This window comes from Dendrobates tinctorius, unplaced genomic scaffold, assembly GCF_039654945.1.
Source record: "Dendrobates tinctorius isolate UK_male_01 unplaced genomic scaffold, ASM3965494v1 ptg000059l, whole genome shotgun sequence".
Classification (NCBI taxonomy): Eukaryota; Metazoa; Chordata; class Amphibia; order Anura; family Dendrobatidae; genus Dendrobates; species Dendrobates tinctorius.
In genome coordinates, this window is record NW_027361727.1 from 24,696,871 (window position 1) to 24,721,184 (window position 24,314).

The 24,314-nt window shown below is 44.5% G+C and overlaps 1 protein-coding gene across 5 annotated transcripts in view; it reads left to right on the top strand.

Moving 5' to 3' along the window:
- LRRC4C (leucine rich repeat containing 4C) overlaps positions 1-24,314 on the top strand; it is a 1,128,588-nt gene that overhangs the window by 928,399 nt on the left and 175,875 nt on the right. The gene's annotated exons all lie outside the window — the stretch shown is intronic.

The following is a 24,314-nucleotide window of genomic DNA, read 5'->3' on the forward strand; positions in this document are numbered from 1 at the left end:
ATCTCCATATACTGCTCTTACACAGGACCCTCTTATCTCCATATACCATATACTGCTCTTACACAGGACCCTCTTATCTCCATATACCATATACTGCTCTTACACAGGACCCTCTTATCTCCATATACCATATACTGCTCTTACACAGGACCCTCTTATCTCCATATACTGCTCTTACACAGGACCCTCTTATCTCCATATACCATATACAGCTCTTACACGGGACCCTCTTATCTCCATATACCGCTCTTACACAGGACCCTCTTATCTCCCTATACCATATACTGCTCTTACACAGGACCCTCTTATCTCCATATACTGCTCTTACACAGGACCCTCTTATCTCCATATACCATATACTGCTCTTACACAGGACCCTCTTATCTCCATACACTGCTCTTACACGGGACCCTCTTATCTCCATATACCATATACTGCTCTTACACAGGACCCTCTTATCTCCATATACCATATACTGCTCTTACACAGGACCCTCTTATCTCCCTATACCATATACTGCTCTTACACAGGACCCTCTTATCTCCATACACTATATACTGCTGTTACATAGGACCCTCTTATCTCCCTATACCATATACTGCTCTTACACAGGACCCTCTTATCTCCCTATACCATATACCGCTCTTACACAGGACCCTCTTACCTCCATATACCATATATTGCTCTTACACAGGACCCTCTTATCTCCATATACCATATACTGCTCTTACACAGGACCCTCTTATCTCCCTATACCATATACCGCTCTTACACAGGACCCTCTTACCTCCATATACCATATACTGCTCTTACAAAGGACCCTCTTATCTCCATACACTATATACTGCTGTTACATAGGACCCTCTTATCTCCATATACCATACACTGTTCTTACACAGGACCCTCTTACCTCCATATACCATATACTGCTCTTACACAGGACCTTCTTATCTCCATATACCATATACTGCTCTTACACAGGACCCTCTTATCTCCATATACTGCTCTTACACAGGACCCTCTTATCTCCATATACCATATACTGCTCTTACACAGGACCCTCTTATCTCCATATACCATATACTGCTCTTACACAGGACCCTCTTATCTCCATATACTGCTCTTACACAGGACCCTCTTATCTCCATATACCATATACAGCTCTTACACGGGACCCTCTTATCTCCATATACTGCTCTTACACAGGACCCTCTTATCTCCATATACCATATACTGCTCTTACAAAGGACCCTCTTATCTCCATACACTATATACTGCTGTTACATAGGACCCTCTTATCTCCATATACCATACACTGTTCTTACACAGGACCCTCTTATCTCCATATACTGCTCTTACACAGGACCCTCTTATCTCCATATACCATATACTGCTCTTACACAGGACCCTCTTATCTCCATATACCATATACTGCTCTTACACAGGACCCTCTTATCTCCATATACCATATACAGCTCTTACACGGGACCCTCTTATCTATATATACTGCTCTTACACAGGACCCTCTTATCTCCATACACTGCTCTTACACAGGACCCTCTTATCTCCATATACCATATACTGCTCTTACACAGGACCCTCTTATCTCTATATACCATATACTGCTCTTACACAGGACCCTCTTATCTCCATATACTGCTCTTACACAGGACCCTCTTATCTCCATATACCATATACTGCTCTTACACAGGACCCTCTTATCTCCATATACCATATACTGCTCTTACACAGGACCCTCTTATCTCCATATACCATATACAGCTCTTACACGGGACCCTCTTATCTATATATACTGCTCTTACACAGGACCCTCTTATCTCCATACACTGCTCTTACACAGGACCCTCTTATCTCCATATACCATATACTGCTCTTACACAGGACCCTCTTATCTCCATATACCATATACTGCTCTTACACAGGACCCTCTTATCTCCATATACTGCTCTTACACAGGACCCTCTTATCTATATATACTGCTCTTACACAGGACCCTCTTATCTCCATAGACTGCTCTTACACAGGACCCTCTTATCTCCATATACCATATACTGCTCTTACACAGGACCCTCTTATCTCCATATACCATATACTGCTCTCACACAGGACCCTCTTATCTCCATATACCATATACTACTCTTACACAGGACCCTCTTATCTCCATATACCGCTCTTACACAGGACCCTCTTATCTCCCTATACCATATACTGCTCTTACACAGGACCCTCTTATCTCCATATACTGCTCTTACACAGGACCCTCTTATCTCCATACACTATATACTGCTGTTACATAGGACCCTCTTATCTCCATACACTGTTCTTACACAGGACCCTCTTACCTCCATATACCATATACTGCTCTTACACAGGACCCTCTTATCTCCATATACTGCTCTTACACAGGACCCTCTTATCTCCATATACCATATACAGCTCTTACACGGGACCCTCTTATCTCCATATACTGCTCTTACACAGGACCCTCTTATCTCCATATACCATATACTGCTCTTACACAGGACCCTCTTATCTCCATATACTGCTCTTACACAGGACCCTCTTATCTCCATATACTGCTCTTACACAGGACCCTCTTATCTCCATATACCATACACTGTTCTTACACAGGACCCTCTTACCTCCATATACCATATACTGCTCTTACATAGGACCCTCTTATCTCCATATACTGCTCTTACACAGGACCCTCTTATCTCCATATACCATATACTGCTTTCACACAGGACCCTCTTATCTCCATATACTGCTCTTACACGGGACCCTCTTATCTCCATATACCATATACTGCTCTTACACAGGACCCTCTTATCTTCATATACCATATACCGCTCTTACACAGGACCCTCTTATCTTCATATACCATATACCGCTCTTACACAGGACCCTCTTATCTCCATATACCATATACTGCTCTTACATAGGACCCTCTTATCTCCATATACCATATACCGCTCTTACACAGGACCCTCTTATCTCCATATACCATATACCGCTCTTACACAGGACCCTCTTATCTCCATATACCATATACTGCTCTTACATAGGACCCTCTTATCTCCATATACCATACACTGTTCTTACACAGGACCCTCTTACCTCCATATACCATACACTGTTCTTACACAGGACCCTCTTATCTCCATATACCATATACTGCTCTTACACAGGACCCTCTTATCTCCATATACCATATACTGCTTTCACACAGGACCCTCTTATCTCCATATACTGCTCTTACACAGGACCCTCTTATCTCCATATACCATATACTGCTCTTACACAGGACCCTCTTATCTTCATATACCATATACCGCTCTTACACAGGACCCTCTTATCTCCATATACCATATACTGCTCTTACACAGGACTCTCTTATCTCCATATACCATATACTGCTCTTACACAGGACCCTCTTATCTCCATATACCATATACTGCTCTTACACGGGACCCTCTTATCTCCATATACCATACACTGCTCTTACACAGGACCCTCTTATCTCCATATACCATACACTGCTCTTACACAGGACCCTCTTATCTCCATATACCATACACTGCTCTTACACAGGACCCTCTTCTCTCCATATACCATATACTGCTCTTACACGGGACCCTCTTATCTCCATATACCATACACTGCTCTTACACAGGACCCTCTTATCTCCATATACCATATACTGCTCTTACACAGGACCCTCTTATCTCCATATACCATATACTGCTCTTACACAGGACCCTCTTATCTCTATATACTGCTCTTACACAGGACCCTCTTATCTCCATATACCATATACTGCTCTTACACGGGACCCTCTTATCTCCATATACCATATACTGCTCTAACACAGGACCCTCTTATCTCCATATACCATATACTGCTCTTACACGGGACACTCTTATCTCCATATACTGCTCTTACACAGGACCCTCTTATCTCCATATACCATATACTGCTCTTACACGGGACCCTCTTATCTCCATTTACCATATACTGCTCTTACACAGGACCCTCTTATCTCCATATACCATATACTGCTCTTACACAGGACCCTCTTATCTCTATATACCATATACTGCTCTTACACAGGACCCTCTTATCTCCATATACCATATACTGCTCTTACACGGGACCCTCTTATCTCCATATACCATATACTGCTCTTACACAGGACCCTCTTATCTCCATATACCATATACTGCTCTTACACAGGACCCTCTTATCTCTATATACCACATACTGCTCTTACACAGGACCCTCTTATCTCCATATACCATATACTGCTCTTACACGGGACCCTCTTATCTCCATATACCATATACTGCTCTTACACAGGACCCTCTTATCTCCATATACCATATACTGTTCTTACACAGGACCCTCTTATCTCCATATATCATTTACTGCTCTTACACAGGACCCTCTTATCTCCATATACCATATACTGCTCTTACACAGGACCCTCTTATCTCCATATACCATATACTGCTCTTACACAGGACCCTCTTATCTCCATATACCATATACTGCTCTTACACAGGACCCTCTTATCTCCATACACCATATACTGCTCTTACACAGGACCCTCTTATCTCCATATATCATATACTGCTCTTACACAGGACCCTCTTATCTCCATATACCATATACTGCTCTTACACGGGACCCTCTTATCTCCATATACTGCTCTTACATTGGACCCTCTTATCTCCATATACCATATACTGCTCTTACACAGGACCCTCTTATCTCCATATACCATATACTGCTCTTACATTGGACCCTCTTATCTCCATATACCATATACTGCTCTTACACGGGACCCTCTTATCTCCATATACCATATACTGCTCTTACACAGGACCCTCTTATCTCCATATACCATATACTGCTCTTACACGGGACCCTCTTATCTCCATATACTGCTCTTCCACAGGACCCTCTTATCTTCATATACCATATACTGCTCTTACACGGGACCCTCTTATCTCCATATACCATATACTGCTCTTACACGGGACCCTCTTATCTCCATATAATGCTCTTACACAGGACCCTCTTATCTCCATATACCATATACTGCTCTTACACAGGACCCTCTTATCTCCATATACCATATACTGCTCTTACACAGGACCCTCTTATCTCCATATACCATATACTGCTCTTACACGGGACCCTCTTATCTCCATATACTGCTCTTACACAGGACCCTCTTATCTCCATATACAGCTCTTACACAGGACCCTCTTATCTCCATACACAATATACAGCTCTTACACAGGACCCTCTTATCTCCATATACCATATACTGCTCTTACACGGGACCCTCTTATCTCCATATACCATATACTGCTCTTACACAGGACCCTCTTATCTCCATATACCATATACTGCTCTTACACGGGACCCTCTTATCTCCATATACCATATACTGCTCTTACACGGGACCCTCTTATCTCCATATACCATATACTGCTCTTACACAGGACCCTCTTATCTCCATATACCATATACTGCTCTTACACGGGACCCTCTTATCTCCATATACTGTTCTTACATAGGACCCTCTTATCTCCATATACCATATACTGCTCTTACACGGGACCCTCTTATCTCCATATATCATATACTGCTCTTACACGGGACACTCTTATCTCCATATACCATATACTGCTCTTACACGGGACACTCTTATCTCCATATACCATATACTGCTCTTACACGGGACCCTCTTATCTCCATATACTGTTCTTACATAGGACCCTCTTATCTCCATATACCATATACTGCTCTTACACGGGACCCTCTTATCTCCATATACTGCTCTTACACAGGACCCTCTTATCTCCATATACCATATACTGCTGTTACACAGGACCCTCTTATCTCCATATACCATATACTGCTCTTACACGGGACCCTCTTATCTCCATATACTGCTCTTACATAGGACCCTCTTATCTCCATATACCATATACTGCTCTTATACGGGACACTCTTATCTCCATATACCAGATACTGCTCTTACACGGGACCCTCTTATCTCCATATACTGCTCTTACACAGGACCCTCTTATCTCCATAAACCATATACTGCTCTTACACAGGACCCTCTTATCTCCATATACCATATACTACTCTTACACGGGACCCTCTTATCTCCATATACAATATACTGCTCTTACACAGGACCCTCTTATCTCCATATACCATATACTGCTCTTACACGGGACCCTCTTATCTCCATATACCATATACTGCTCTTACACGGGACCCTCTTATCTCCATATACCATATACTGCTCTTACACAGGACCTCTTATCTCCATATACCATATACTGCTCTTACACAGGACCCTCTTATCTCCATATACCATATACTACTCTTACACGGGACCCTCTTATCTCCATATACCATATACTGCTCTTACATAGGACCCTTTTATCTCCATATACCATATACTGCTCTTATACAGGACCCTCTTATCTCCATATACCATATACTGCTCTTACACGGGACACTCTTATCTCCATATACCATATACTGCTCTTACACGGGACACTCTTATCTCCATATACCATATACAGCTCTTACACGGGACCCTCTTATCTCCATATACCATATACTGCTCTTCCACAGGACCCTCTTATCTCCATATACCATATACTGCTCTTACACGGGACCCTCTTATCTCCATATACTGTTCTTACATAGGACCCTCTTATCTCCATATACCATATACTGCTCTTACACAGGACCCTCTTATCTCCATATACCATATACTGCTCTTACACGGGACCCTCTTATCTCCATATACTGCTTTTACACAGGACCCTCTTATCTCCATATACCATATACTGCTCTTACACAGGACCCTCTTATCTCCATATACCATATACTGCTCTTACACGGGACCCTCATCTCCATATACTGCTCTTACACAGGACCCTCTTATCTCCATATACCATATACTGCTCTTATACGGGACCCTCTTATCTCCATATATCATATACTGCTCTTACACAGGACCCTCTTATCTCCATATACCAGATACTGCTCTTACACAGGACCCTCTTATCTCCATATACCATATACTGCTCTTACACAGGACCCTCTTATCTCCATATACCATATACTGCTCTTACACGGGACCCTCTTATCTCCATATACTGCTCTTACACAGGACCCTCTTATCTCCATATACCATATACTGCTCTTACACGGGACCCTGTTATCTCCATATACTGCTCTTACACAGGACCCTCTTATCTCCATATACCATATACTGCTCTTATACGGGACACTCTTATCTCCATATACCAGATACTGCTCTTACACAGGACCCTCTTATCTCCATATACCATATACTGCTCTTACACAGGACCTCTTATCTCCATATACCATATACTGCTCTTACACAGGACCCTCTTATCTCCATATACCATATACTGCTCTTACACAGGACCCTCTTATCTCCATATACCATATACTGCTCTTACACGGGACCCTCTTATCTCCATATACCATATACTGCTCTTACACAGGACCCTCTTATCTCCATATACCATATACTGCTCTTACACGGGACCCTCTTATCTCCATATACTGCTCTTACTCAGGACCCTGTTATCTCCATATACCATATACTGCTCTTACACAGGACCCTCTTATCTCCATATACCATATACTGCTCTTACACAGGACCCTCTTATCTCCATATACCATATACTGCTCTTACACAGGACCCTCTTATCTCCATATACCATATACTGCTCTTACACAGGACCCTCTTATCTCCATATACCATATACTGCTCTTACACAGGACCCTCTTATCTCCATATACCATATACTGCTCTTACACAGGACCCTTTTATCTCCATATACCATATACTGCTCTTACACAGGACCCTCTTATCTCCATATACCATATACTGCTCTTACACGGGACCCTCTTATCTCCATATACCATATATTGCTCTTACACAGGACCCTCTTATCTCCATATACCATATACTGCTCTTACACGGGACACTCTTATCTCCATATACCATATACAGCTCTTACACGGGACCCTCTTATCTCCATATACCATATACTGCTCTTCCACAGGACCCTCTTATCTCCATATACCATATACTGCTCTTACACGGGACCCTCTTATCTCCATATACTGTTCTTACATAGGACCCTCTTATCTCCATATACCATATACTGCTCTTACACAGGACCCTCTTATCTCCATATACCATATACTGCTCTTACACGGGACCCTCTTATCTCCATATACTGCTTTTACACAGGACCCTCTTATCTCCATATACCATATACTGCTCTTACACAGGACCCTCTTATCTCCATATACCATATACTGCTCTTACACGGGACCCTCATCTCCATATACTGCTCTTACACAGGACCCTCTTATCTCCATATACCATATACTGCTCTTATACGGGACACTCTTATCTCCATATACCAGATACTGCTCTTACACAGGACCCTCTTATCTCCATATACCATATACTGCTCTTACACAGGACCCTCTTATCTCCATATACCATATACTGCTCTTACACGGGACCCTCTTATCTCCATATACTGCTCTTACACAGGACCCTCTTATCTCCATATACCATATACTGCTCTTACACGGGACCCTGTTATCTCCATATACTGCTCTTACACAGGACCCTCTTATCTCCATATACCATATACTGCTCTTATACGGGACACTCTTATCTCCATATACCAGATACTGCTCTTACACAGGACCCTCTTATCTCCATATACCATATACTGCTCTTACACAGGACCTCTTATCTCCATATACCATATACTGCTCTTACACAGGACCCTCTTATCTCCATATACCATATACTGCTCTTACACGGGACCCTCTTATCTCCATATACTGCTCTTACACAGGACCCTCTTATCTCCATATACCATATACTGCTCTTACACGGGACCCTCTTATCTCCATATACCATATACTGCTCTTACACAGGACCCTCTTATCTCCATATACCATATACTGCTCTTACACGGGACCCTCTTATCTCCATATACTGCTCTTACACAGGACCCTCTTATCTCCATATACCATATACTGCTCTTACACAGGACCCTCTTATCTCCATATACCATATACTGCTCTTACACAGGACCCTCTTATCTCCATATACCATATACTGCTCTTACACAGGACCCTCTTATCTCCATATACCATATACTGCTCTTACACAGGACCCTCTTATCTCCATATACCATATACTGCTCTTACACAGGACCCTCTTATCTCCATATACCATATACTGCTCTTACACAGGACCCTCTTATCTCCATATACCATATATTGCTCTTACACAGGACCCTCTTATCTCCATATACCATATACTGCTCTTACACAGGACCCTCTTATCTCCATATACCATATACTGCTCTTACACAGGACCCTCTTATCTCCATATACCATATACTTCTCTTACACGAGACCCTCTTATCTCCATATACCATATACTGCTCTTACACGGGACCCTCTTATCTCCATATACCATATACTGTTCTTACACAGGACCTTCTTATCTCCCTATACCATATACTGCTCTTACACGGGACCCTCTTATCTCCATATACTGCTCTTACACAGGACCCTCTTATCTCCATATACCATATACTGCTCTTACACGGGACCCTCTTATCTCCATATACTGCTCTTACACAGGACCCTCTTATCTCCATATACCATATACTGCTCTTACACGGGACCCTCTTATCTCCATATACTGCTCTTACACAGGACCCTCTTATCTCCATATACCATATACTGCTCTTACACGGGACCCTCTTATCTCCATATACCATATACTGCTCTTACACAGGACCCTCTTATCTCCATATACCATATACTGCTCTTACACAGGACCCTCTTATCTCCATATACCATATACTGCTCTTACACAGGACCCTCTTATCTCCATATACCATATACTGCTCTTACATGGGACCCTCTTATCTCCATATACTGCTCTTACACAGGACCCTCTTATCTCCATATACCATACACTGCTCTTACACAGGACCTCTTATCTCCATATACCATATACTGCTCTTACACGGGACCCTCTTATCTCCATATACTGCTCTTACACAGGACCCTCTTATCTCCATATACCATATACTGCTCTTACACGGGACCCTCTTATCTCCATATACTGCTCTTACACAGGACCCTCTTATCTCCATATACCATATACTGCTCTTACACAGGACCTCTTATCTCCATATACCATATACTGCTCTTACACAGGACCCTCTTATCTCCATATACCATATACTGCTCTTACACAGGACCCTCTTATCTCCATATACCATATACTGCTCTTACACAGGACCCTCTTATCTCCATATACCATATACTGCTCTTACACAGGACCCTCTTATCTCCATATACCATATACTTCTCTTACACGGGACCCTCTTATCTCCATATACCATATACTGCTCTTACACGGGACCCTCTTATCTCCATATACCATATACTGTTCTTACACAGGACCTTCTTATCTCCATATACTGCTCTTACACAGGACCTCTTATCTCCATATACCATATACTGCTCTTACACAGGACCCTCTTATCTCCATATACCATATACTGCTCTTACACAGGACCCTCTTATCTCCATATACCATATACTGCTCTTACACAGGACCCTCTTATCTCCATATACCATATACTGCTCTTACACAGGACCCTCTTATCTCCATATACCATATACTTCTCTTACACGGGACCCTCTTATCTCCATATACCATATACTGCTCTTACACGGGACCCTCTTATCTCCATATACCATATACTGCTCTTACACGGGACCCTCTTATCTCCATATACTGCTCTTACACAGGACCTCTTATCTCCATATACCATATACTGCTCTTACACGGGACCCTCTTATCTCCATATACTGCTCTTACACAGGACCCTCTTATCTCCATATACCATATACTGCTCTTACACGGGACCCTCTTATCTCCATATACTGCTCTTACACAGGACCCTCTTATCTCCATATACCATATACTGCTCTTACACAGGACCCTCTTATCTCCATATACCATATACTGCTCTTACACAGGACCTTCTTATCTCCATATACCATATACTGCTCTTACATGGGACCCTCTTATCTCCATATACTGCTCTTACACAGGACCCTCTTATCTCCATATACCATACACTGCTCTTACACAGGACCTCTTATCTCCATATACCATATACTGCTCTTACACGGGACCCTCTTATCTCCATTTACTGCTCTTACACAGGACCCTCTTATCTCCATATACCATATACTGCTCTTACACGGGACCCTCTTATCTCCATATACTGCTCTTACACAGGACCCTCTTATCTCAATATACCATATACTGCTCTTACACAGGACCTCTTATCTCCATATACCATATACTGCTCTTACACAGGACCCTCTTATCTCCATATACCATATACTGCTCTTACACAGGACCCTCTTATCTCCATATACCATATACTGCTCTTACACGGGACCTTCTTATCTCCATATACTGCTCTTACACAGGACCCTCTTATCTCCATATACCATATACTGCTCTTACACAGGACCCTCTTATCTCCATATACTGCTCTTACACAGGACCCTCTTATCTCCATATACCATATACTGTTCTTACACAGGACCCTCTTATCTCCATATACCATATACTGTTCTTACACAGGACCTTCTTATCTCCCTATACCATATACTGCTCTTACACGGGACCCTCTTATCTCCATATACTGCTCTTACACAGGACCTCTTATCTCCATATACCATATACTGCTCTTACACAGGACCCTCTTATCTCCATATACCATATACTGCTCTTACACAGGACCCTCTTATCTCCATATACCATATACTGCTCTTACACAGGACCCTCTTATCTCCATATACCATATACTGCTCTTACACAGGACCCTCTTATCTCCATATACCATATACTGCTCTTACACAGGACCCTCTTATCTCCATATACCATATACTGCTCTTACACAGGACCTCTTATCTCCATATACCATATACTGCTCTTACACAGGACCCTCTTATCTCCATATACCATATACTGCTCTTACACAGGACCCTCTTATCTCCATATACCATATACTGCTCTTACACGGGACCCTCTTATCTCCATATACCAGATACTGCTCTTACACGGGACCCTCTTATCTCCATATACTGCTCTTACACAGGACCCTCTTATCTCCATATACCATATACTGCTCTTACACAGGACCTCTTATCTCCATATACCATATACTGCTCTTACACAGGACCCTCTTATCTCCATATACTGCTCTTACACAGGACCCTCTTATCTCCATATACCATATACTGCTCTTACACGGGACCCTCTTATCTCCATATACCATATACTGCTCTTACACGGGACCCTCTTATCTCCATATACTGCTCTTACACAGGACCTTTTATCTCCATATACCATATACTGCTCTTACACAGGACCCTCTTATCTCCATATACCATATACTGCTCTTACACGGGACCCTCTTATCTCCATATACCATATACTGCTCTTACACAGGACCCTCTTATCTCCATATACCATATACTGCTCTTACACGGGACCCTCTTATCTCCATATACCATATACTGCTCTTACACGGGACCCTCTTATATGTGCGTCCGCCCCTGATGCCGGTGTCTCATTGCCAGAGATGTGTGATATTACTCGTGCTCCATCTGATGGAATACGTCTTTATTCGCCTTCCTTCTCCTCCCCGAGATCTTCATCTCCTTCATCTATTGATATTGGCACCATATCGAGTCTCCGCCACAATATCTTTCTCCGTCCATGATGGATCTGTAGCGTCGTTGACTGGGAACTGATATAACTGCAACACTTGACAATTCAAATCCATCCGTCCAACAATCTTTTTTTGCATTTTCATTGATCATGTTTTTCTGGAAAATTCTGGGATTTTTAGGGTCAATTTGTGTAGATCTGTCAGATGCTTTCACCGGGGGGTTGATTGACAGGCGCCAATTGACAGGGACGTTCTTTAGGCGCCAATCTCTCATTGTGATTGACAGGCGACATTTGGTAGAAGCACATCGGGAGGAATCTGCTTCATCTCTGCCTTCCTTACAGTTAGACTCTCAGATACGGGACGGATTATTTGATATTGTATTCACCATGACAGTTTATCATCCTGACATTTTTGTGTAGTTATCTTTTTATACAAATATCTGGTGATGTTCCTTTATTGTTAGTGATTAGCAGGACTCCCATCCTGAAGTAATGCAGCAATGACAGTTTTAGCCGCATGCTCTAGGGGGCGGTAGTGAAGACAGTCAGGGACTTCTGATTATCTCTATACATAAAAAGGAATGTGTGTGTGTGTGTATCACCAACCAATCACGAAGCATCTTTCATTTCACCAGAGCTGTTCAAAAGAAGCTGAGCTGTGATTGGTTGCTATGAGTAACAGTTTTCCTTGCAAACAATCACTAAGCATCTCTCTTTTCACCAGAGCTGGTTAAAAGAAGCTGAGCTGTGATTGGTTGCTATGAACAACAGTTTTCCCACTTGACAACACCTCAGCAGACACTGACATGGTGGGAGAAATCTAGCATCCCCGGGAACATAAGCTCCCAGCCATTGTCTGCCCCCCTGAAAGGAGCAGAGAGCACATGACAGAAATGAATCACCCCTTCCTGTGCTCATATTCCCATCACACATCATTCATCCTATAGGCACATCTCCCCTCTTAAAGGGATCATTGATATGGAAGTCAGGCAAATCCTTCCAGCGCTTTGGTTTTGACCTCAGGCCTCTCTTAAAGGGATCCCCGGTATGGAAGTTAGGACCGTTCCACTCAGCTCTGTGGTTCTGACCCCAGGGTCTCTTAAAGGGAATCTGTCACCCTTTTTTTGGCCTTTCAGCTGCCGGCACCGCCATCAGGGGCTTATATACAGCATTCTGTAATGCATTCTGTAATGCTGTAGATAAGCCCCCAATGTAACCTGAAAGAGAAGAAAAACACGTTATATTATACTCACCGAGGTGGGCGGTCCGGTCCGATGGGTGTCGCCGTCCCGTTCGGCGCCTCCCTTCTTCATGCAATGACGCCCTCTTCTCCCGTCTTGAAATGGCTCCGTCGCAGGCGCACTGCTCTGCGCTGTGGAGGGCAGAGCAGAATTCTGCAGCGCGCAGGCGCCAGACCTCTCCCGGCCCCTGCGCACTGCAGGACTCTCCTCTGCCCTCAACAGGGCAGAGCAGTGCGCTTGCGCCGGAGCCATTACAGGACGGGAGAAGAGGACGTCATTGCATGAAGAAGGGAGGCGCCGAACGGGACGGCGACACCCATCGGACCGGACCGCCCACCTCGGTGAGTATAATATAACGTGTTTTTCTTCTCTTTCAGGTTACATCGGAGGCTTATCTACAGCATTACAGAATGCTGTAGATAAGCCCCCGATGTCTATGCCGGCAGCTGAAAGGCCAAAAATAGGGTGACAGATTCCCTTTAAAGGGATCATTGGTATGGAATTTAGGGCAAATCCACTCTGCGCTTTGGTACTGACCCCAGGCCCTTCTTAAAGGGATCTCCGGTATGGAAGTCAGGGAAAATCCATTCAGCGCTTTAATTCTGACCCCAGGCCTCTCTTAAAGGGATACCCAGTTTGGAAGTCAGGGCAATTGCCTTCAAATGCTCTGGTACTGACTCCAGGCTCTCTTAAAGGGATCTCCTGCACGGAAGTTAGGAAGTTAGGGCAAATCCCTCGGCGCTCTGATTCTGACCCCACGGTTCTATTAAAGGGATCATTGGTATGCAAGTCAGGGCAAATCCACTCAGCGCTCAGGTTCTGATCCCAGGCTCTCTTAAAGGGTTCCCCGGTATGGAAGTTAGGGCAAATCCACTCAGCGCTCTGGTTCTGACCCAAGTCCCCTCTTAAAGGGATCCTCAGTACGGAAGTGATGGAAAATCCACTCTGCGCTTTGGCACTGACCCCAGGCCTCTCTTAAAGGGATCTCCGGTATGGAAGTTAGGGTAAATCCCTCAGGGCTCTGATTCTCACCTCAGGCTTCTATTAAAGGGATCATTAGTATGGAAGTCAGGGCAAATCCACTCAGTGCTCTGGTTCTGACGCCAGGCCTCTCTTAAAGGGATCCCAAGTATGGAAGTTAGGACCGTTCCACTCAGCACTCTGGTTCTGACTCAGGCTGACGGGATGATGTGGGATATTAGGGGTAGTTGTCCGGTGGCTCTGGCTGACAGGATGATGTGGGATATTAGGGGTAGTAGTCCGGTGGCTCTGGCTGATGCGATGATGTGGGATATTAGTGGTAGTAGTCCGGTGGCTCTGGCTGATGGGATGATGTGGGATATTAGGGGGAGTAGGCCGGTGGCTCTGGCTGATGGGATGATGTGGGATATTAGGGGGAGTAGACCGGTGGCTCTGGCTGACGGGATGATGTGGGATATTAGTGGTAGTAGTCCGGTGGCTCTGGCTGACGGGATGATGTGGGATATTAGTGGTAGTAGTCCGGTAGCTCTGGCTGATGGGACGATGTGGGATATTAGGTGTAGTAGTCCGGTGGCTCTGGCTGATGGGATGATGTGGGATATTAGGGGGAGTAGACCGGTGGCTCTGGCTGACGGGATGATGTGGGATATTAGTGGTAGTAGTCCGGTGGCTCTGGCTGACGGGATGATGTGGGATATTAGTGGTAGTAGTCCGGTAGCTCTGGCTGATGGGACGATGTGGGATATTAGGTGTAGTAGTCCGGTGGCTCTGGCTGACGGGATGATGTGGGATATTAGGGGTAGTAGTCCGGTAGCTCTGGCTGACGGGATGATGTGGGATATTAGTGGTAGTAGTCTGGTTGCTCTGGCTGACGGGATGATGTGGGATATTAGGGGTAGTAGTCCGGTGGCTCTGGCTGACGGGATGATGTGGGATATTAGGGGTAGTAGTCCGGTGGCTCTGGCTGACGGGATGATGAGGGATATTAGGGGTAGTAGTCCGGTGGCTCTGGCTGACGGGATGATGTGGGATATTAGGGGTAGTAGTCCGGTAGCTCTGGCTGACGGGATGATGTGGGATATTAGGGGTAGTAGTGCGGTGGCTCTGGCTGACGGGATGATGTGGGATATTAGGGGTAGTTGTCCGGTGGCTCTGGCTGACGGGATGATGTGGGATATTAGGGGTAGTAGTCCGGTGGCTCTGGCTGATGCGATGATGTGGGATATTAGGGGGAGTAGACCGGTGGCTCTGGCTGACGGGATGATGTGGGATATTAGTGGTAGTAGTCCGGTGGCTCTGGCTGACGGGATGATGTGGGATATTAGTGGTAGTAGTCTGGTTGCTCTGGCTGATGGGACGATGTGGGATATTAGGGGTAGTAGTCCGGTGGCTCTGGCTGATGCGATGATGTGGGATATTAGGGGGAGTAGACCGGTGGCTCTGGCTGACGGGATGATGTGGGATATTAGTGGTAGTAGTCCGGTGGCTCTGGCTGACGGGATGATGTGGGATATTAGTGGTAGTAGTCTGGTTGCTCTGGCTGATGGGACGATGTGGGATATTAGGGGTAGTAGTCCGGTGGCTCTGGCTGATGGGATGATGTGGGATATTAGGGGGAGTAGACCGGTGGCTCTGGCTGACGGGATGATGTGGGATATTAGGGGTAGTAGTCCGGTGGCTCTGGCTGACGGGATGATGTGGGATATTAGTGGTAGTAGTCTGGTTGCTCTGGCTGACGGGATGATGTGGGATATTAGGGGTAGTAGTCCGGTGGCTCTGGCTGACGGGATGATGTGGGATATTAGGGGTAGTAGTCCGGTAGCTCTGGCTGACGGGATGATGTGGGATATTAGGGGTAGTAGTGCGGTGGCTCTGGCTGACGGGGATGTGGGATATTAGGGGTAGTTGTCCGGTGGCTCTGGCTGATGGGACGATGTGGGATATTATGGGTAGTTGTCCGGTGGTTCTGGCTGACGGGATGATGTGGGATATTAGGGGTAGTTGTCCGGTGGCTCTGGCTGATGGGACGATGTGGGATATTATGGGTAGTAGTCCGGTAGCTCTGGCTGACGGGATGATGTGGGATATTAGGGGTAGTAGTCCGGTGGCTCTGGCTGACGGGATGATGTGGGATATTAGGGGTAGTAGTCCGGTGGCTCTGGCTGACGGGATGATGTGGGATATTAGGGGTAGTAGTCCGGTGGCTCTGGCTGATGGGATGATGTGGGATATTAGGGGTAGTAGTCCGGTGGCTCGGGATGATGTGGGATATTAGGGGTAGTAGTCCGGTGGCTCTAGCTGATGGGATGATGTGGGATATTAGGGGTAGTAGTCCGGTAGCTCTGGCTGATGGGATGATGTGGGATATTAGGGGTAGTAGTCCGGTAGCTCTGGCTGATGGGATGATGTGGGATATTAGGGGTAGTAGTCCAGTAGCTCTGACTGATGGGATGATGTGGGCTATTATAGTGAATGTGACTATGCGGAGTGGGCGGGGCTATACACTCAGCTTTATATATATAGAAATAATCATTATAATTTGTTATAACTAACCGTAGTTAGTTACTATGCCGGGGCAGCGCCAGGCTCTTCAGCTAGTATCTAGATAAAGACGTATCCTGAGAGTGATTAACATGAACTAGGATGTCTTCAGTATCTCTTCCATGTAGCAGAGTTGAATGTGTTATATTAGGGTCTTTTAATGAGAGCTATAAATATAACTGACTCTTTAGTCTGTTGTGAGTTGTGGTAGTGATATAACTATGTGGTCAGTAACAATCACAGCTCTGCTACACTAGTATGTTGTATTTTCTGATTATACAGAAGTAGACAAGAAATCTGCCACACAATGACAGGCAACTACCAATAGAGCCCTCATAACCGTGCCAAACACACCACTACACAAAGTCCACATAACAGTTCCAGCCACACTACTACCTACTGAGTCCACATAAGTGTCAGCCATAATACAACATACAGAGCCCACCTAACAGTACCAGTCACACCACTACCCACAGAGTCCACATAAGTGTCAGTCATAGTACTACATAAAGAGCCCACCTTAGAGTACCAGTCACACTACCTACAGAGTCCACATAAGTGTCAGCCATAGTACTACATACAGAGCCCACCCAACCGTACCAATCACACTACTACCTACAGAGTCCACATAAGTGTCAGCCATAGTACTACATACAAAGCCCACCCAACAGTACCAGGCACACTACTACCTACAGAGTCCACATAAGTGTCAGCCATAGTAGTACATAAAGAGCCCACCTAACAGTACCAGTCACACTACCTACAGAGTCCATATAAGTGTCAGCCATAGTACTAAATATAGAGCCCACCATACACTACCAGTCACACCACTACCCACAGAGCCCACATAACAGTGTCAGCCATAGTACTACATATAGAGCCCACCCAGTGGTACCACATCACTACCCACAGAGTCTACATAACAGTGTAAGCCATAGTACTACATACAGACACCACCTAACAGTACCAGTCACACTACTACCTACAGAGTCTACATAGCAGTGCCAGTCAATGTACTACATACAAAGCCCACCTAACCGTACCAGTTACACTACCACCCAGAGTTTACATAAGAGTCAGCCATAGTACTACATAAAGTTCCCACTTAATGGTGCCAGTCACAGTACTAACCTCAGAGTCCACATAACAGTGTCAGCCACTGTACTACATAGAAAGCCCACCTAACAATACCAGTCACACTACTACCTACAGAGTATACATAACAGTGCCAGCCACTGTACTAACCACAGAGTCTAAACAACAGTGACAGCCACAGTACCAAAGACAGAGCCTGCACAACAATGAGAGGCACAATATTATCCACAGCACCTATACAACAGTGCTAGCCATAGCCCTACCCACAGAGCCTACACAATGCTTACCGCTAGGCACAGGACTTTGACAGAACCCACACAACAGTGTCAGTCACACAACTTCCCACAGAGCCTACATAACAGTGACAGCCATAGTACTACCCACAGAGCCTACATAGCAGCATTCATAGTACTAACCACAGAGCCTACACAATGGTGCCAGCCATAGTACTACCTACAGAGCCTACACAATAGTGGCATCCATAGTACTGCCCACAGAGCCTACACAACAGGGCCAGCCATAGTACAACCCACAGAGCCTATACAACGCTTACCGCTAGCCACAGGACTACCCACAGAACCTACACAACAGTGCCAGCCATAGTACTACCCACAGAGTCTACAAAACAGTGGCATCCATAGTACTACCCACAGAGCCTACACAACAGTGCCAGCCATTGTACTACCCACAGAGCCTACACAATGCTTACAGCTAGCCACTGGACTACCCACAGAACTTACACAACAGTGCCAGCCACAGGACTACCCACAGAGCCTACACAACAGTGCCAGCCATAGTACTACCCACAGAGTCTACACAACAGTGCCAGCATTTGTGAACCCTTTCTTACCTGGGTAAGTTAGAAGATTCCCATTGTCAGGATGTAATTAGTAGTAGATTAACGTCAGTAGGGACTTGGCCTTTGATCCTTCTGTTTAGGCATCAGTGCAACCTACAAGGACAATTATCGGTCTGTGTTGGTATTGGTAGACTCCAATGGTATTATCATTAACGAGAGCCTGACATGAGGCTCATGCACACTTAGGTAGACACCAGTTGATCTAGGGGAGTGGGGCGAGGGGACCTTGCTGGGGATCTGCCTCGTGGACTAAATATCTGAGATGCACAGCTCCTGACCGACCTGTTACGTTCCCTATAATCCTAAACTTCTGAAAGAACAATTGAGTCAGAGGAGAAAATCAACCCTAGCTACATTTACAAACTTAGCTCTGCTACAGCATCCATATGCAGGTGGCACACAATTTACACTGATGTGTGTAGAGAAGCAATTTGGTACGGAAGGAGGGTGAGATAGGCGCTGAGACGTGCGCAGGTTATATGAAGACTGATGGTGTTTACCTTTCATATGGGAAAATTAGATATACACAGAGATGTGCACAGCTATAAATATAGAGGGGGAGGAAAGGTATGGAGAATACCGGCACCTGAGCCCGGAATATCCGCAGTGTGGTTATATAGGAAGGATTAGATAGGAAGGATTATATCCTCAGCCCAGGGCCAGGGCAATAACTGCCCTGGCTGCAATCATCACACCGTATGGCCGATGTGTTACCGCTAGCTTAAGGGATAGATAATAGATAGATAAATAGAAAAAAAAACACAGCAGCATTCTATATGAGCCAAGATATATGCAAACACAGAAGACATTGAATCTAAACTGTGTTATTACTCAGTAAGATGAACTCAAAGAAATGAAGGTCCTTAGCCCATAAACTGGCCAATTCATACTGCATGTGCCCATCAACCATGGCAAGGTTATCTCCCTCTGATGCAAGGCTGGCTCCAGGTTTTTTCGTGGGCCCCGGGCGAAAGAGTCTCAGTGGGCCCCTTTAACACATACCGCAATTCACGAAGCACAGATACAGCAGAGAAATGTAGGTGTAGTACATTGCCAAAGATTCACTTCTTACATTACATGAGTGATATCTATTATCAATTCTACAATAGGTCAGAATTCGGACAGTATAGTCCTCCATACAGTATTATGGGCACCACATAGTGCTCCACACAGAGTAATGGCCACCATATATAGCTCCTTACAGTATAATGAGCCACACATATTGCTCAATACAGTATAATGAACCACATATTTTGCTCCATACAGAATGGACCTCATATAATGCTCCATACAGTACAATGAACCCATATAATGCACCATACAGTATAATGAGCCCATATAATGCTCCTTACAGTATGAGCCCATATAATGCTCCATAAAGTATAATGAGCCCATATAATGCTCCATACAGTATGAGCCCCATATCATGCTCCATACAGAATAATGGCCCCATATAATGCTCCATACAGTATAATTAGCCCCATATATTGTTCCATACAGTATAATGAGCCCCATATAATGCTACATACAGTATAATGAGCCCATATATTGCTCCATACAGTATAATGAGCCCATATAATGTTCCATACAGTATGAGCCCATATAATGCTCCATACAGTATAATGCGCCCATATAATGCTCCATACAGTATAATAAGCCCATATAAATCCCTATTACTATTGCCAGACCTGAAATAACAAGCACTTTTCACCTACTGTGTCCCCCCCATTTCCTTGTTGATTGTAAGCTTGCGAGCAGGGACCTCACTCCTAATGTCACTGTTTGAATTGTCTTAACTTGTATTGAATTTATTGTCTGTACATGTCCCTGCTTAATTGTAAAGTGCTGCGGAACATGTTGGCGCTATATAAATAAAAAATATTATTATTATTATATAATGCTCCATACAGTATACTGAGCCCATATAATGCTCCATACAGTATAATGAGCCCATATAATGCTCCATACAGTATGAGCCCCATATAATGCTCCATACAGAATAATGGACCCCATATAATGCTCCATACAGTATAATTAGCCCCATATATTGTTCCATACAGTATAATGAGCCCTGCATAATGCCCCATACAGTATAATGAGCCCATATAATGCTCCATACAGTATACTGAGGCATATATATTGGTCCATACAGAATAATGAGCCCCATATATTGCTCCATACAGTATTATGGGCACCACATAGTGCTCCATGCAGAATAATGAGCTCCATATAATGTTCCATATAGTATAATGAGCCACATATATTGCTCCATACAGAATAATGAACCCCATATATTGCTCCATACAGAATAATGGGCCCCATATAATGCTCCATACAGTATAATGAGCCACATATATTGCTACATACAGAATGAGCCCCATACAGTATATAATAGGCTCCATATATTGCTCCATACAGTATAATGAACCCAATATAATGCTCCATATAGAATAATGAGCCCCATATATTGCTCCATACAGAATAATGGATGCCATATAGTACTCCATACAGTATTATGAGCCACATGTTCCAGTGTATAATGGACTCCATATATGATGCTCCAGTGTATGATGCTCCCCATATATAATGCTACAGTGTATAATGGGCCCCATATATGATGCTACAGTGTATGATGTTCCCCATATATAATGCTCCAGTGTATAATAGGACCCATATATGATGCTCCAGTGTATAATGGGCCCCATATATCCCATATATGATGCTCCAGTGTAAAATCGGCCCCATATATGATGCTCCAGTGTATAATTCGCCCCATAGATGATGCTCCAGTGTATAATGGGCCCCATATATGTTGCTCCAATGTATGAGCGGCCCAAATATGATGATTCGGTATATAATGGGCCCCTTATATAAGGCTACTTATATGAAGCTCCAGTGTATAATGGGTCCCATATGTAAAGCTCCAAACATAAATAAAAATGAAATCCTCCCCTCTCCTCGCTGGCCGCTGCTCTGCTCCGGACTCTACAGTGTCATCGTCTTCCAGCTCTCTGCACTGTGACTGCTCAGGTAGAGGGCGCACAGACATCATCACACACTCTGACCTGAAACATCACAGTCAGAAGACATTGCAGCGATGGAGCGGGCAGACTGGTAAGTATCACAAGTGCCGGGGCACTGAGCAATCGGCAGGCGGGCCCACTCGCAAGCATAGGCACAGACACAGATACCGGGCCCCCATGGCACGCCGGTGTCCTCAATGGTGAGTGGGCCTTTTCACCTTGGCACTTGCCCGGGGGCTGACGCCGGCCCTGCTCTGATGGGTCCCTGCTCTACTGTACATACTTCTTTTGATCTATCAGCCTACAGCCGGGCCGGTTTTAGACAAAGTGGGGCCCTGGGCAAAAGTGTTCAATGAGGCCCTAAATGCTGACATATTGCACCATCACACTCAAACATTTCGGTTGCATTTTCATGCACTGAGCTCAGGCCGTTCAATGAGCGAGATCGACAATACTGAAGTCGTTTGGCTCTTGTTTCCCGGCCTGTTTACACCGGCTAATAAAGAATAATGGGGACAGAACAGTCACTAAAACATCAGTCTATCCCCATACATATCATGTTATCAGCAGTCAGGCCGCGGAGTCAGTCTGTGTCCATTTAGGTGGAGTCGGTATCAAATGAACAGACTCTGACTCCTTAAATACAGTATATAATACATGGGGTGCAGGATGTGATGTAACTTTTTATAATAATTTGGAAAGTTATGAAATGCCCTATAAAAGACTTCTGTTCCTGATCTCAGCTTTTAGTGGAGATGAATCTTTGCTGCACTTTATGCATATGCTCAGTAGTGACCGGTGCTGTGCAGTATTATACCCCAGAGCTGCACTTTATGCACATCCTCAGTAGTGACCGATACTGTGCAGTATTATACCCCAGAGCTGCACTTTATGCACATCCTCAGTAGTGACCGATACTGTGCAGTATTATACCCCAGAGCTGCACTTTATGGACATCCTCAGTAGTGACCGGTGCTGTGCAGTATTATACCCCAGAGCTGCACTTTATGCACATCCTCAGTAGTGACCGATACTGTGCAGTATTATACCCCAGAGCTGCACTTTATGCACATACATGCTCAGTAGTGACCGGTGCTGTGGAGTCAGGGAAGTTGAGGAGTCAGAGCTTTGGCTTACTGACTCAATAGTCCTGATTAGCAGCATATCTGCAGCTTACACCGCGATGTGCTGCCGAGAACAATGATTTATGTTCTGCCATAAACAATCCAATCATCTGATGAATGAGCAGCATTTTGCTCGTTCTCTAGACAATTGCCAACATGTTTGTATGTATGAACTCTCGTCTGTGCAGCCAGTATTTACAAATGTGCAACACACACAGTGTGTCACATACTGCCACATCGTGTCTATACCCGTACAGCTACATATATACAAGTTAGAATAATGCAAAAAATGATTCTATATATACATACAGTATAAAGCACACACTTCTACACACATGTACACGGCACACACATACATGGAGAACACACTTATACATACATGTACATGGCAGACACACACGTACACGGCACACACACACATACAAGGCAGACAGTTATACATACATGTACATGGCCAGGGCCGGACTGGGACTAAAATTCAGCCCTGGCATTTGAAGTTACACAGGCCACTAGTCACATGGTGACTATATAATATCTTTGTACACT